We start from the raw sequence: 13,212 nt of genomic DNA on the forward strand, positions 1-13,212 counted from the left end.
TCAAAGTCTTCACAGACAAAAACTGAGACTTGAAGAAGAGTGCAGAAATAAAGATTATTAGGAAGGGTAAATTAAAGGGTAAAAAGGTAGACAATAGTAAGATATGACAATAAAAAGCCAAAGGATAAAATGGATGATGTAAGTAATGCATTTACAGTAATAACATTGAATGTAAATGGCATGAACGTCTCAATCAAAGGATATAAACTGACAAAATGGATAAAAATATATATGAACCATCTATATGCTGTCTACAAGAGACTCACCTCAGACATAAGGCACAGTGAGGCTGAAAGTGAAAGGTTGGAAAAAGATATTCCAAGTAAATAAAAAACACAAAAAAAGAGCCAGAACAGCAATACTAATATCAGACAAAATAGATTTTAAATACAAAACTATTATAAGGGATGAAGAAGGTCATTACATACTAATAAAAGGGGCAATTCATCAAGAAGAAGCAACTATAATAAATATTTATGCACGTAACCTGGGTGCCCCAAGATACCTGAGGTACACACTGGTAAAATTGAAGGGAGAAATAGAGGTCTCTAAAATAACAGTTGGAGACATCAGTACACCAGTCTCAATATTGGATAGAACATCTGGACAGAGGATAAATAAGGAAAAAGAGAGCTTGAATAATATGATAAATGAACTAAACCTAACGTATTTACAGAGCACTGCAACCCAAAACAGCAGGACATATATTCTTTTAAAATACTCATGGATCCTTTTCCAGCATAGATTATATGTTGTGTCAAAAGACAGGTCTCAATAAATTTAAAAAGACTGAAATTATACAAAACACTTTCTCTGATCATAATGGATTGAAGGTGGGAATCAATAATGGACAGAAAAAGGGAAAATTCATAAATATATGGAGATTAAACAACAGACTCTTAAAAAATCAATGGGTCAAAGAAGAAATTACAAGAGAATTCATTAAATATCTTGAAATGAATAAAAATGAGAACACAGGATCTCAAAAGTTTTGAAACACAGCAATTGCAGTGCTGAGAGGGCAAGAAGTTGTAATGATCAGAGCAAAAATAAATGAAATTGAAGGGAAAAAAAATAGAGAGAATTAACAAAACCAAAAGTTGGTTCTTTGAGAAGATCAACAAAATTGACAAACCCGGGGGGAACCAGGCAAGATGGTGGCTGAGTGAGCATATCTGATAATCTCTCCTGCAAAGAAGCAGCTGGGCAGCATTGGAAATTCTTCGGGACCAGGCTGTTTCAGGATTTTGCAGGGCAGGAGGTGTCTGGACATCGATTTGGTGGGAAGGTAACAGAGAAAATTCGTGTCTAAAATAAAATTGAGGCTCTATTACACGGAGGTGGGAGCTGCGCGTGGGACGCTCCCTCCTGGGGTGGGGGGAGCTGCGGCATCGGCGCAGAGGCGGCGATTTCTGGAGGCTCTGCAGTACTGGGGAATTCATAAGCCCTGAGCAGGCTATTGGGAGGCTAACAGGGCAGGAGGCCTTCACAGACCGACTTGGGGAGACAAACGGGAGTTTTACTGCGAGGCAGGGAATTTTTGATTGCAGACACAAATAATAGCGCTTCCAGCTAGGGCCCCGCCCCCCAAGGCTGGCTGCCAATCAGCAGCGGACTTAAATTGTTCACAATAAAGAGACATCACCAGGAGACTGTTTCAGGGACTGGCAGGGTGGGAGACGTCTGGAAGCCGATTAGGGGAATATTTTGCAAAGCTTGGGAATTTCGGTTTTGGACTCTGTTATCAGCGTTTCCAGCTGGAGCCCCACCCCCAGGCCTGGTTACTGATTTGCATCATTAAATAGGCTGCAATGTAGAGGCACCCCCAGGTGGCCATTCTGGGGGCTTACAGGGTGGGAGGTGTCCTGAAGTCGAATTGGTGATACAGCCACAGAAGAGACCTGAGTGAGTGAGTGAACTGCAGGGTTCAGACACATAGGTCAGAGTTTGTGGATGTGACCTCTCCCATAGGGCTGGCACCCAGGTGCAGGGATCCCTGAAGGCTGTGTTGCACTGCGGTGCTCCCAGGCAACCTCTTAACCAGATTTGTGGTTGCCAGGTCTGAGTTCCCTAAACTCTGGTGGCCCACACCCCAGAGACTCACACCTCTTGAGTCTTCAATATCACAGACTTTTCATCCCTGAATCCATCATGCCCTGAGGTTCATCTGAGGTCCTTGAATGTCCTAGCCCTCAACATTTGTGTTTTTTCTTTTTTGTTTTGTTTTGTTTTCTATTTTTTTTTATTTTTTATTGCCCTGATTGCTAATATTGCATTATCTCCTAGTCTTTTCTCCCAGCATATCCCCCAAAGTCTTTTTTTTTTTTCAGTTATTTAGGGTTTTTGTTGTTGTTGTTGTTGCTGTTGTGGTTGTTCTATATCTTTTTTTCTTTTCCTTACTTGTTGCCCTCCCTTTACCCACCACCTTTTTCTTTCTTTCTTTCTTCTTTTTTTTTTCTCTCTTGTCCCTCATTTTCTTCTTATTTTATTTTATTTTATCTTAATTATACAATAGGAGTTGCAGGGAACACCTCACATTTGCTGGGTTTCCTCATCCTCCGTTGCCTCAGTTCTGTGTGAATTGATTTTGGCTACCTCCACTATCCCCTTTCCCCTACATCTTGATATCCTCCATCATCTACTGTCTCTCCTATATTCCACCTCCTTTTCTTTGATTCCCAAAGTGTCTAACTCTTAATTTCTAATACCTTTGTTTTGTTTTCTGTCTTTTATCCACTCTTGAAACTATTGCCTTTCTTTTCTCTTTCCCTCTCTCACAAAAATACTAGCTTTTTAATTCATACCATATTCCTCCCATATTCAGTCGAATACCTCATTATAGGTACTCTACCTACTGCTATAACTCTACTCAACTTACATGAATCTAATATCCATCCTCCCAGATCTCATATTGTTGCTCTGTTAACATTTATCACCAATACTACTTTACACTTTTTCCTTGCTTACACAATTGCCTTTCCCTGGCCCTAAAACTTTCCTTTAAAGTGAACTCAACCAGCAATAAGAAATTAGAATAAGAAGAACAAAGTAACAAAGAGAAGATATAACACTTGCACAAAAACAGCAGTTAATTAATCCCCAAGACTAGACAAAGAAGCTAAGGAACTGATTAAACCCATCAAGATAAAATGATGACCAGACAGCAACAAAAATCTACAAACCAAACCAGTAATCAGGAAAATGGCTGAATCCAATGAACAAACTAAAAATCAGGAAGGGAAGCAGAACTTCACATAAGTAATTAAAGATCTCAGAACATATATCACCAACAAATTTAATGAAATAAAGGAAGAGGTTAACAACATGAAGACAACACTTGGAGGGGAAATTGCAGACAAATGCAAAAAGATAACAGATATGGTGGGAATGAACACCACAGTTCAAGAAATCAAAAATACACTCGCAGCAAATATCAGCAGATTAGAAGAGGCAGAGCAGAGAATTAGAGATGTGGAAGACAGTACATCAGATATCAAACAGATAGTAGAATTGATCGATAAAAAGATAGAAAAAATCCATCTAAGGACTTAGGGACCTGAATGACAATGCAAAACGCTCAAACACATGTATTATAGGCATCCCAGAAGGAGAAGAGAAGGGAAAGGGGTCAGAAGGATTGTTGCAGGAAAATAATGGCTGAAAAGTTCCCAAATCTACTGAAAGAGACAGATGTACATATCCAAGAAGTACAGCGTACCCCAATTGTCATAAACCCCAACAGGCCCACCCCAAGACATATACTTGTCAAATTACCCAATGCTCAAGACAAAGAGAAAATTCTAAAAGCAGCAAGAGAAAAGAAAACCATCACATACAAGGGAAGCTCCATAAGATTAAGTGCTGATTTCTCATCTGAAACCACGGAAGCAAGAAGGCAGTGGTATGATATAGTCAAGGTACTGAAAGAAAAAACTCCAACCAAGAATACTCTATCCAGCTAAACTAGCATTCAAACATGATGGAGAGTTCAAAATATTCACAGATAGACAGAAACTGAAAGAGTATGCCAACAAGAAACCTCCCCTTCAAGAAATTCTAAAGGGAGTTCTGCAGGAAGAAAGGAAAAAAACAGGACAGGCAGAGTTGGAGGAGAGTGTAAGAGCAACAAAAAAGACAAAAAGAGAAGAAAAAAAACCAAAAAACAAAATATGACAAACACAAGTCCAATCAAAATATGGCTAACATAAATAATTCCTTGAAAGTATTAACACTGAATGTCAATGGATTAAACTCACCTATCAAAAGATTCAGACTGGGACAATGGATAAGGAAATATGACCCACCTATATGCTGTCTACAAGAGACACATCTTAGACCCAGAGACTCATGGAGGCTGAAAGTGAATGGTTGGAAAACAATCTTACAAGCAAACAATAACCAAAAAAGGGCAGGAGTAGCTATATTAATATCAGACAAAATAGACTTTAAATGCGAAACAATTGTGAGAGACAAAGAAGGATACTACATATTAGTGAAAGGGACAATCTGTCAAGAAGAACGAACAATCATAAATATTTATGCTCCTAACAAGGACACCTCTAAATATGTGAGACAAATGCTGGAAAAACTAAGTGAAAGAATAGCTGCATCTACAATTATAGTGGGGCATTTTAATACACCACTATCAACTCTGGACAGAACATCTCAAAAGAGAATCACTAAAGAAACAAAATATTTGAACAGTATACTAGAGGAGCTGGATCTAATAGACATATACAGATCGTTACACCCAAACACAGCAGGATATACATTTTTCTCAAGTGCACATGGATCATTCTCCAAGATAGACCATATGCTAGGCCACAAAGAAAGGCTTAATGAATTCAGAAAGATCAAAATCATACAAAATAATATCTCTGACCACAGTGGAGTAAAGCTGGAAATTTGCAAGGGCCAGAGGCCCAGATTTCACACCAAGACTTGGAAATTAAACAGCACACTCTTAGAAAAACAGTGGGTCAAAGAGGAAATCTCAAAAGAAATCAATGACTACCTTGAATCAAATGATGAAGATAACACAACATACCAAAATTTATGGGATGCAGCAAAAAGCAGTATTGAGAGGGAAATTTCTAGCCATAAATTCATACATCAAAAAAGAAGAAAGAGCAAAAATTGAAGAACTAACTGCTCATTTGGAGGAATTAGAAAAAAAACAACAAAGTAATCCAACAGGAAGAAGAAGGAAGAAAATAACAAAGATAAGAGCAGAACTAAATGAAATAGAAAATAAGAAAGCACTTGAAAAGATAAACAAGACCAAGAGCTGGTTTTTTGAGAAGATCAATAAAATTGACAAACCTTTAGCGAGACTAACAAACAAAAAAAGAGAGAAGATGCAAATACACAAAATAAGAAATGAGAAAGGAGATATCACCACTGACCCCACAGAAATAAAGACTATCATAAGAGGATACTTTGAAAAACTATATTCCAACAAAAATGACAATTCAGAGGAAATGGACAAATTCCTAGAAACACATAAGCAGCCCATATTGACGAAACAAGAAATTGATGATCTCAACAAACCAATCGCAAGTAAAGAGATAGAATCAGTCATTAAAAACCTCCCAACTAAGAAGAGCCCAGGGCCAGATGGCTTCACAGGTGAATTCTACAAAACATTCCGGAAAGAACTAACACCAATCCTGCTGAAACTCTTCCAAAAAATCGAAACAGAAGGAACATTGCCTAACTCCTTCTATGATGCCAACATTACCCTAGTACCAAAGCCAAACAAAGACACCACAAGAAAGGAAAATTACAGACCAATTTCTCTAATGAACCTAGATGCAAAAATACTTAACAAAATACTTGCTAATTGTATTCAACAACACATTAAACGAATTATACACCACGACCAAGTGGGATTCATTTCAGGTATGCAAGGATGGTTCAACATAAGAAAATCAATCAATGTAATACACCATATAAACAGATTGAAGGAAAAAAATCACATGATTATATCTATAGATGCAGAAAAAGCATTTGACAAAATACAACACCCTTTCTTGATAAAAAACACTCCAAAAGATCAGAATACAAGGAAATTTTTTGAACATGATAAAGAGTATATATGAAAAACCTACAACCAACATTGTTTACAATGGAGAAATCCTAAAATCCTTCCCTCTAAAGTCAGGAACAAGACAAGGATGCCCACTGTCTCCCCTTCTATTTAACATTGTCTTAGAAGTACTTGCTTGAGCACTGAGGCAAGAACCAGGTATAAAAGGCATTCAAATTGGAAAGGAAGAAGTCAAAATTTCATTATTTGCAGATGACATGATCCTATACATAGGAAACCCTGAGAGGTCTACAACAAAGCTTCTAGAACTCATAAATGAGTTTAGTAAAGTCGCAGGTTATAAGATCAATGCGCAAAAATCAGTAGCATTTCTGTACACCAATAATGAGCAAGATCAGGAGGAAATCAAGAAACAAATACCATCCACAATAGTAAATTAAAAAATCAAGTATTTAGGAATAAATTTAACTAAAGATGTAAAAAACTTATACACCAAGAACTATACAAGATTGTTCAAGGAAATCAAAGAAGACATAAATAAATAGAAGAATATTCCCTCTTCATGGATAGGAAGACTAAATATTATTAAGATGTCTACCCTACCAAAACTGATCTACACATTCAATGCAATCCCAATAAAAATCAACACAGCCTTCTTTAAGGAACTAGAAAAACTAACTATGAAATTTATTTGGAAAGGAAAGAGGCCCCGAATAGCCAAAGACATATTGAAAAAGAAAAATGAAATTGGAAGACTCACACTACCTGATTTCAAAACATACTACAAAGCTACAGTAGTGAAAACAGCATGGTATTGGCATAAGGAGAGACACACAGAACGATGGAATCGAAATGAAAGTTCTGATATAGAACCTCATATATATAGCCGTATAATATTCAATAAAGCCACCAAACCATCTCAACTGGGAGAGAATGGCCTATTCAACAAATGGTGCCTGGAGAACTGGATATCCATATGTAGAAGAATGAAAGAGGATTACCATCTCACACCTTATACAAAGATCAACTCAAGATGGATCAAAGACCTAAATATAAGAGACAAGATCATAAAGACCTTGGAAAGCAATGTAGGGAAACATCTACAGGACCTTGTAATAGGCAATGGCTTCATGAACATCACACCAAAAGCACGAGCAGCAAAAGAACAAATAGATAAATGGGACTTCCTCAAAATTAAAGCCTTCTGCACCTGAAAGGAGTTTCTCAAGAAAGTAAAAAGGGAACCCACACAATGGGAGAAAATATTTGGCAACCATATATCCGATAAGAGACTTATAACTTGCATATATAAAGAACTCCTATATCTTGAAAATAAAAAGATAAACAACCCATTTAAAAAATGGGAAAAAGATTTATACAGACACTTCTCCAAAGAAGAAATACAAATGGCTAAAAAGCACATGAAAAAATGCTCCAAATCTCTAGCTATCAGGGAAATGCAAATCAAAACTACAATGAGATACCATCTTACTCCCATAAGATTGGCAGTTATGAAAAAAACAGAAGAATACAAATGCTGGAGAGGATGTGAAGAAATGGGAACACTCATCCACTGCTGGTGGGAATGCAGAAGGATCCAACCATTCTGGAGGACAGTTTGGCGGTTTCTCAAAAAACTAAACATAGATTTGCCATATGACCCAGCAATACCACTGCTGGGTATATACCCAGCAGAACTGAAAACAAGGACACAAACTGATATATGCACACCAATGTTCATAGCAGCATTGTTCACTATCGCCAAAAGTTGGAATCAACCCAAATGCCCATCAACAGATGAGTGGATCAATAAAATGTGGTATATACATACAATGGAATACTACTCAGCTTTAAGAACAAATACACTACAAACACACGTGATAACATGGATGAATCTTGAGAACCTTATGTTGAGTGAAGCAACCCAGGCATTGAAGGACAAATACTACATGACCTCAATGATATGAAATAAGCAAGCTGCCTCGGAGAGCTATAGACTGGAAGATAGGCTTACAGGAAATCAGGGGGTAGAGGAAGGATGTAAGCTGACATCTACATGGGTGAAATCTATGATAAGCTGGTGGTTAAGTATGTGCACAAATAAGAGATAAAATGGAGGCATAGGGTTACCTTAGGGTGGGGCTTTGTGGGTTTGAGGGGGGCTAGGTATGGGCAGATGGGTAATATTGCCCAAAAAATTGGGGGGAGGAAGGGGCAAAATATGAACATAGGAGATTGTGAGGTGTTGGTTGAAAGTAAAATGCTGAGAAAACCGTATCAAAATATAATTAGGAAAGTTACCTGTTTAAGATACTCAAAGGGGATAATCTGATGCAGGACAGACTCCTAGGGAATATCTGAATGCTCATTTTGCCAGAGTGGGTTATACCATTGGGTAGAGACCCATATAATGAGAGTGAAGGTAGACCCACATCCTGGGGAGGACTAATGCCGTCAAATAGAGGGAACTGTATCTCTCAAGAGAAAGGGTGGCTCCCAGGGCATTAGGGCAGTTGAGCAAGTCAAGCCCTCAACACTGTTGCAAGTATCTCTGAACATGGCTCCTCAAGAAATGAAGATTGACTGTCACTGTGGGCCCCAAGGGGAGGGGGAAATAGATATTGAATAGATGGAACCAAAGTAAATGTGAGGGCAAAAGAAGTATTTCACAAGAGTACGCAAGGATGGATATAAAACATGTAATATTATACCAAAACATAGGGGATGACAATGACAGACTAATAATGTAAACCATAATGTAAAACATAGGATAACTTAAAAATTTAGAAAACTGTATAGCCTAAAGTATGGACCACAATGTAAGCACAGATGTCACCTTGTTTGAAAGCTATTGTCTCAATATCTGTACATCAGTTTCAGTAAATATGATATGAATAAGTTAAAAGATAATCGCTGTGGAAGGGAAAAGGTTTTATAATGGATATGGGAGTACTGTATATTGTATATGTGAATTACTGTGATCTAAGGCTCTTGTGAAGAGAAGCTCAATAATTAGGAAAAAAGAAAAGAAAAAGATAGGATGTAGAATTTTTCCAAATCAATATGTATTTTATATTTAACCTTTAAACTCATCGCTATATTCCATTTTACTATTAAGGGAACCTGGCATTATATTGGGCTTCACTTTTCAGGAAGTTTTGGATCACAGAGTGGTTCAACAATGGCAGCAGAGGAATACTGGTATGGGATGTTATTGACAGGCGATATATGGTTGACAGGGAGTTATACAGGGCATGTGTCCAGGGTGCATGGAAATGTGTGGATATACTCATAGTGGAAACAATTAAAAACAACAGCTGGGGGGGTACTGGGTTCCTGGCCAGGGGGGGGCTCTGTCATGGTCCCTAGGGGAACAGCGGCAGTCCCCCAGGTGCAACGGTAAGGACCAGGAAGGAATGAGGGTCCAACAGTGAGTCCCTGATACTAATGACTATGCTTGTGAGCCTATACACCTAAAATAAGAACAAGGCCTAGAGCAGCACTGTGCCTAAGAGTTCCCTCCTGACAGCCTCCATGTTACTCAAATGTGGCCAGTCTCAAAGCCAAACTCAGCATGTAGATGCAATGCCTTCCCCCCAGCTTGGGACATGACACCCAGGGATGAGCCTCCCTGGCACCGAGGGATCACTACCAAGTACCAGCTGATGACATAACTAGAAAATGACCTTAAATTAAAGGTTCAGTGTGGACCAGCAGAATATCCCTGTCTACATATAATAACAGGAGTTTAAAATGCTGTTTGACCTAAAGTAAGGGGGAAATGGAAAAGACAAATGAGTTCATATGGCTATGAGTCTCTAAAAAAGAGTCTGGAGGTTGTCAGAAGGATTGCCCTTATGCACACCTGAGCAGAGTCTCAGAGACAGATAAAGTAGATACAACCCCAGATATCAGTCCTTTTGAGGGCTAAAGAGACCCACAGGTTCTATGGTCATGGCAGATGAGGCTCACTGCCATGCCAGTTGGCCCTTCTTTGGAGCTGGTGTTTCTGTGTGATGGAGCTGGACTCAGATGGGATCTCTTTTCACAAGCCTTTCATGCTACTTTACTGGAATTGTAGTTGGTGCTGGGGCTTAAGATATATCTAGGGGATTTGAATCTCTGGACTGACAATATGATAGCCAGGCCCTGAGACTCACTAGACTTCAGTTTCTACACTCTGATTTATTGGACTTACCCCACTCAGCTAACATGGAGTTGAAGAACGTCAACCACCACACCATGGAGCCTAGAATGCCTACAACTGAAAGCAGGAGGATTGCATCCAATATCCATGTGGAATCTAAACCCCCTCTTGACATAGATGTGGAATGGACACAACCAAGCCAAGGTCCACAGGAAGGAGGAATACAGTAAGGATCAGAGTGGACTTAATGATATCCTATTCATGAACTATTGTGGTTAATAATCGAGAAAATGTGGCATTGGTGTGGAAAAAGTGGCCATGGTGGCTGCTGGGTGCAGGGAATGGGAGGAAGAGATGAGATGTGGAGGCATTCTCGGGACTTGGAGTTGTCCTGGGTGGTACTCCAGGGACAATTGCCGGATGTCGTATGTCCTCCCATGGCCCACTGGATGGAACGTGGGAGAGTGTGGGCTATGGTGTGGAACACAGCACATGGGGTGCAGCGATGCCCGGAGATGTACTCACCAGATGCAATGGATGTGTCTGATGATGGGGGAGAGTGTTACTGTGGGGGGAGTTGTGAGCGGGGGCAGTGGGGGTGAATGGGGACCTCATATTTTTTGAATGTAATATCTTTTTAAAAATGAATAATTGAGTAGAATTTGAAAAAAAAATTGACAAACCCTTTGCTAGACTGACAGAAAAAAAAATAAGAGAAGATGCAAATAAATAAACTCAGAAGTGAGATGGAGGATATTACCACTGACCCCACAGAAATAAGAGAGCTCATACGAGAATACTATGAACAATTATACATCAAAAAACTGGACAATGTAGATGAAATGGGCAAATTCCTAGAAATACATGAACCATCTACACTAACACCAGAGAACATAGAGACCTCAACAAACCAATCACAAGAGACTGAAACAATCATCAAAAACCTCCCAAAGCTGTCCCAAAGACAGCTTCACAGGTGAATCTGTCCAGTCATTCAAAAATGATCTAATATCAATCTTGTTCAAGCTCTTTCAAAATAATGAAAAGAATGCTACCAAACTCATTCTATGAGCCAACATCATCCTAATACCAAAACCAGATAAAAATACTACTAAAAAAGAAAATTACAGATTAATATCCCTAATGAATATAGATGCAAAAATCCTCAACAAAAATACTTGCAAACTGAATCCAAAAGCACATTAAAAAATAATACATCACAATCAAATGGGTTTTATCTCAGGTATGCAAAGGTTTTTCAACACAAGAAAATCAATCAGGGTAATATACTACATTAATAAATCAAAGAAGAAAAACTCACATGATCATCTCAATTGATGCAGAAAGGCATTTGATAAAATATAGCATCCTTTCTTAATAAAAAACACTCCAAAGATAGGAATAGAAAGAAGCTTTCTCAACATAATAAAGTGCATATACGCTAGCTACAGCTAGCATTGTATTCAACAGTGAAAGACTAAAAGCTTTCCCACTGAGATCAGGAACAAGACAATGATATCCACTGTTATTCAATATTGGGCTGTGTATTATTCAATATTCTAGCTAGAGCAATTATGCTAGATTTAAAAAAAGAAAAGAAAAAGCACCAAAATAAGAAAGGAAGAAGTAAAACATTCTCTTTTCCCTGATGATATGATCCTATATCTAGAAAATCCTGAAAACTCATAGATGAGTTCTGCAAAGAGGTGGGATACAAGATTAATATGCAAAAATCAGCAGCATTTCTGTACACTGCTGTTGAGCAATCTGAGGAGGAAATCAGAAAAAAAAATTCCATTTATAATAGTGACTAAAAAAATCAAATACTTAGGAATAAGGAAGGAGATGTGGCTCAAGCAATTGGGCTTCTGCCTACCACATGGGAGGTCCTGAGTTCAGTTCCCAGTGCCTCCTGGAGAAAGCGAGCTAGTGCAACAGGCAGGTGCAGTGAGGTGACCCAACAAAATGATGCAACAAAGATACGTAAAGAGGAAAGACAAAAAAAGACACAATAAACAAGCTGAGGTAGCTCAAGTGATTGACTGCCTCTCTTCCACATGGGTAATCCCAGGTTCAGTTCCTGGTGCCTCCTAAAGAGAAGATGAGCAGACAGAGGGCATGCAGCAAATGGACACAGAGAGTAGACAATGACCTCAAAGAATGAGGGGGGAGAATAAATAAATATTTTTAAAATATATATATATATATATATATATATATATATATATATATATATAAAATATATTATAGTATTCTAAACAACCAGCAAGATAGCAGCAGAGTAAGCTCCTAGAGTCAGCTCCTGCTACAGGGCAGTTAGTAAACACCCAGAGCTCTCTAGAGCTAGTTGAAGCACCTATTTGGGGGCTCCAGGAGGCCAAAGAGCATTTTGCAACATTTTTGAAGGAATAGAAGGAGGAGACTGCCCATTTGCAGAGAAGACTTGCAAGTAGAAGACTCCATGGCATGGAGGCCGGTGTCCATCATCCACAGGAGGAACAGGCCATGTCAGGAGCTGCTCCACAGCTGGAATTGAAAGCTCCACTTCTCAAAAATGGGGGAGGAAAACACGGTTGGGCATCAACTTCAGCTATAAATGAGTAAATTCAGCGGGCTAAAGTATAATCCTGAGAACAGCTAAAGTTTGAGCCTGAAAAAACTTGGAGGCTGATAGTCGCCATCTTAACTCTACTCCTGGCACAAGGGGAAGCAGGGTGGACTGAAAATGACAGTGCTGGTAGGGATGGGCTTCTTTCCACCCAGATCAGATTGCAGCTCTGGCCTAGGCCCCAGTGCCACCTCGAGCAGGGGATGCACCATCATCTCCAGGAAACTACCAGCCAAGCTGGTGATTATCCTACTCTGGCAGCACAAGCCACCCCAGGAGTTATTCTGTGACTGAAATTGGAAGCTGCATTTTCCAAAAGCAGGGGAGGAGCAGACAGTTGGCTGCCAATTTTGGCTACTGATTGGTAGACTCGGCTGGCTAAGACATAACCCTGGGAACAGATGGGGT

At 39.1% G+C, this 13,212-nt stretch overlaps 1 protein-coding gene across 1 annotated transcript in view; it reads right to left on the reverse strand.

Moving 5' to 3' along the window:
- DNAH12 (dynein axonemal heavy chain 12) overlaps positions 1–13,212 on the reverse strand; it is a 377,830-nt gene that overhangs the window by 300,725 nt on the left and 63,893 nt on the right. The window lies entirely within an intron of this gene.

Source organism: Dasypus novemcinctus, chromosome 26, assembly GCF_030445035.2.
Source record: "Dasypus novemcinctus isolate mDasNov1 chromosome 26, mDasNov1.1.hap2, whole genome shotgun sequence".
Taxonomy (NCBI): Eukaryota; Metazoa; Chordata; class Mammalia; order Cingulata; family Dasypodidae; genus Dasypus; species Dasypus novemcinctus.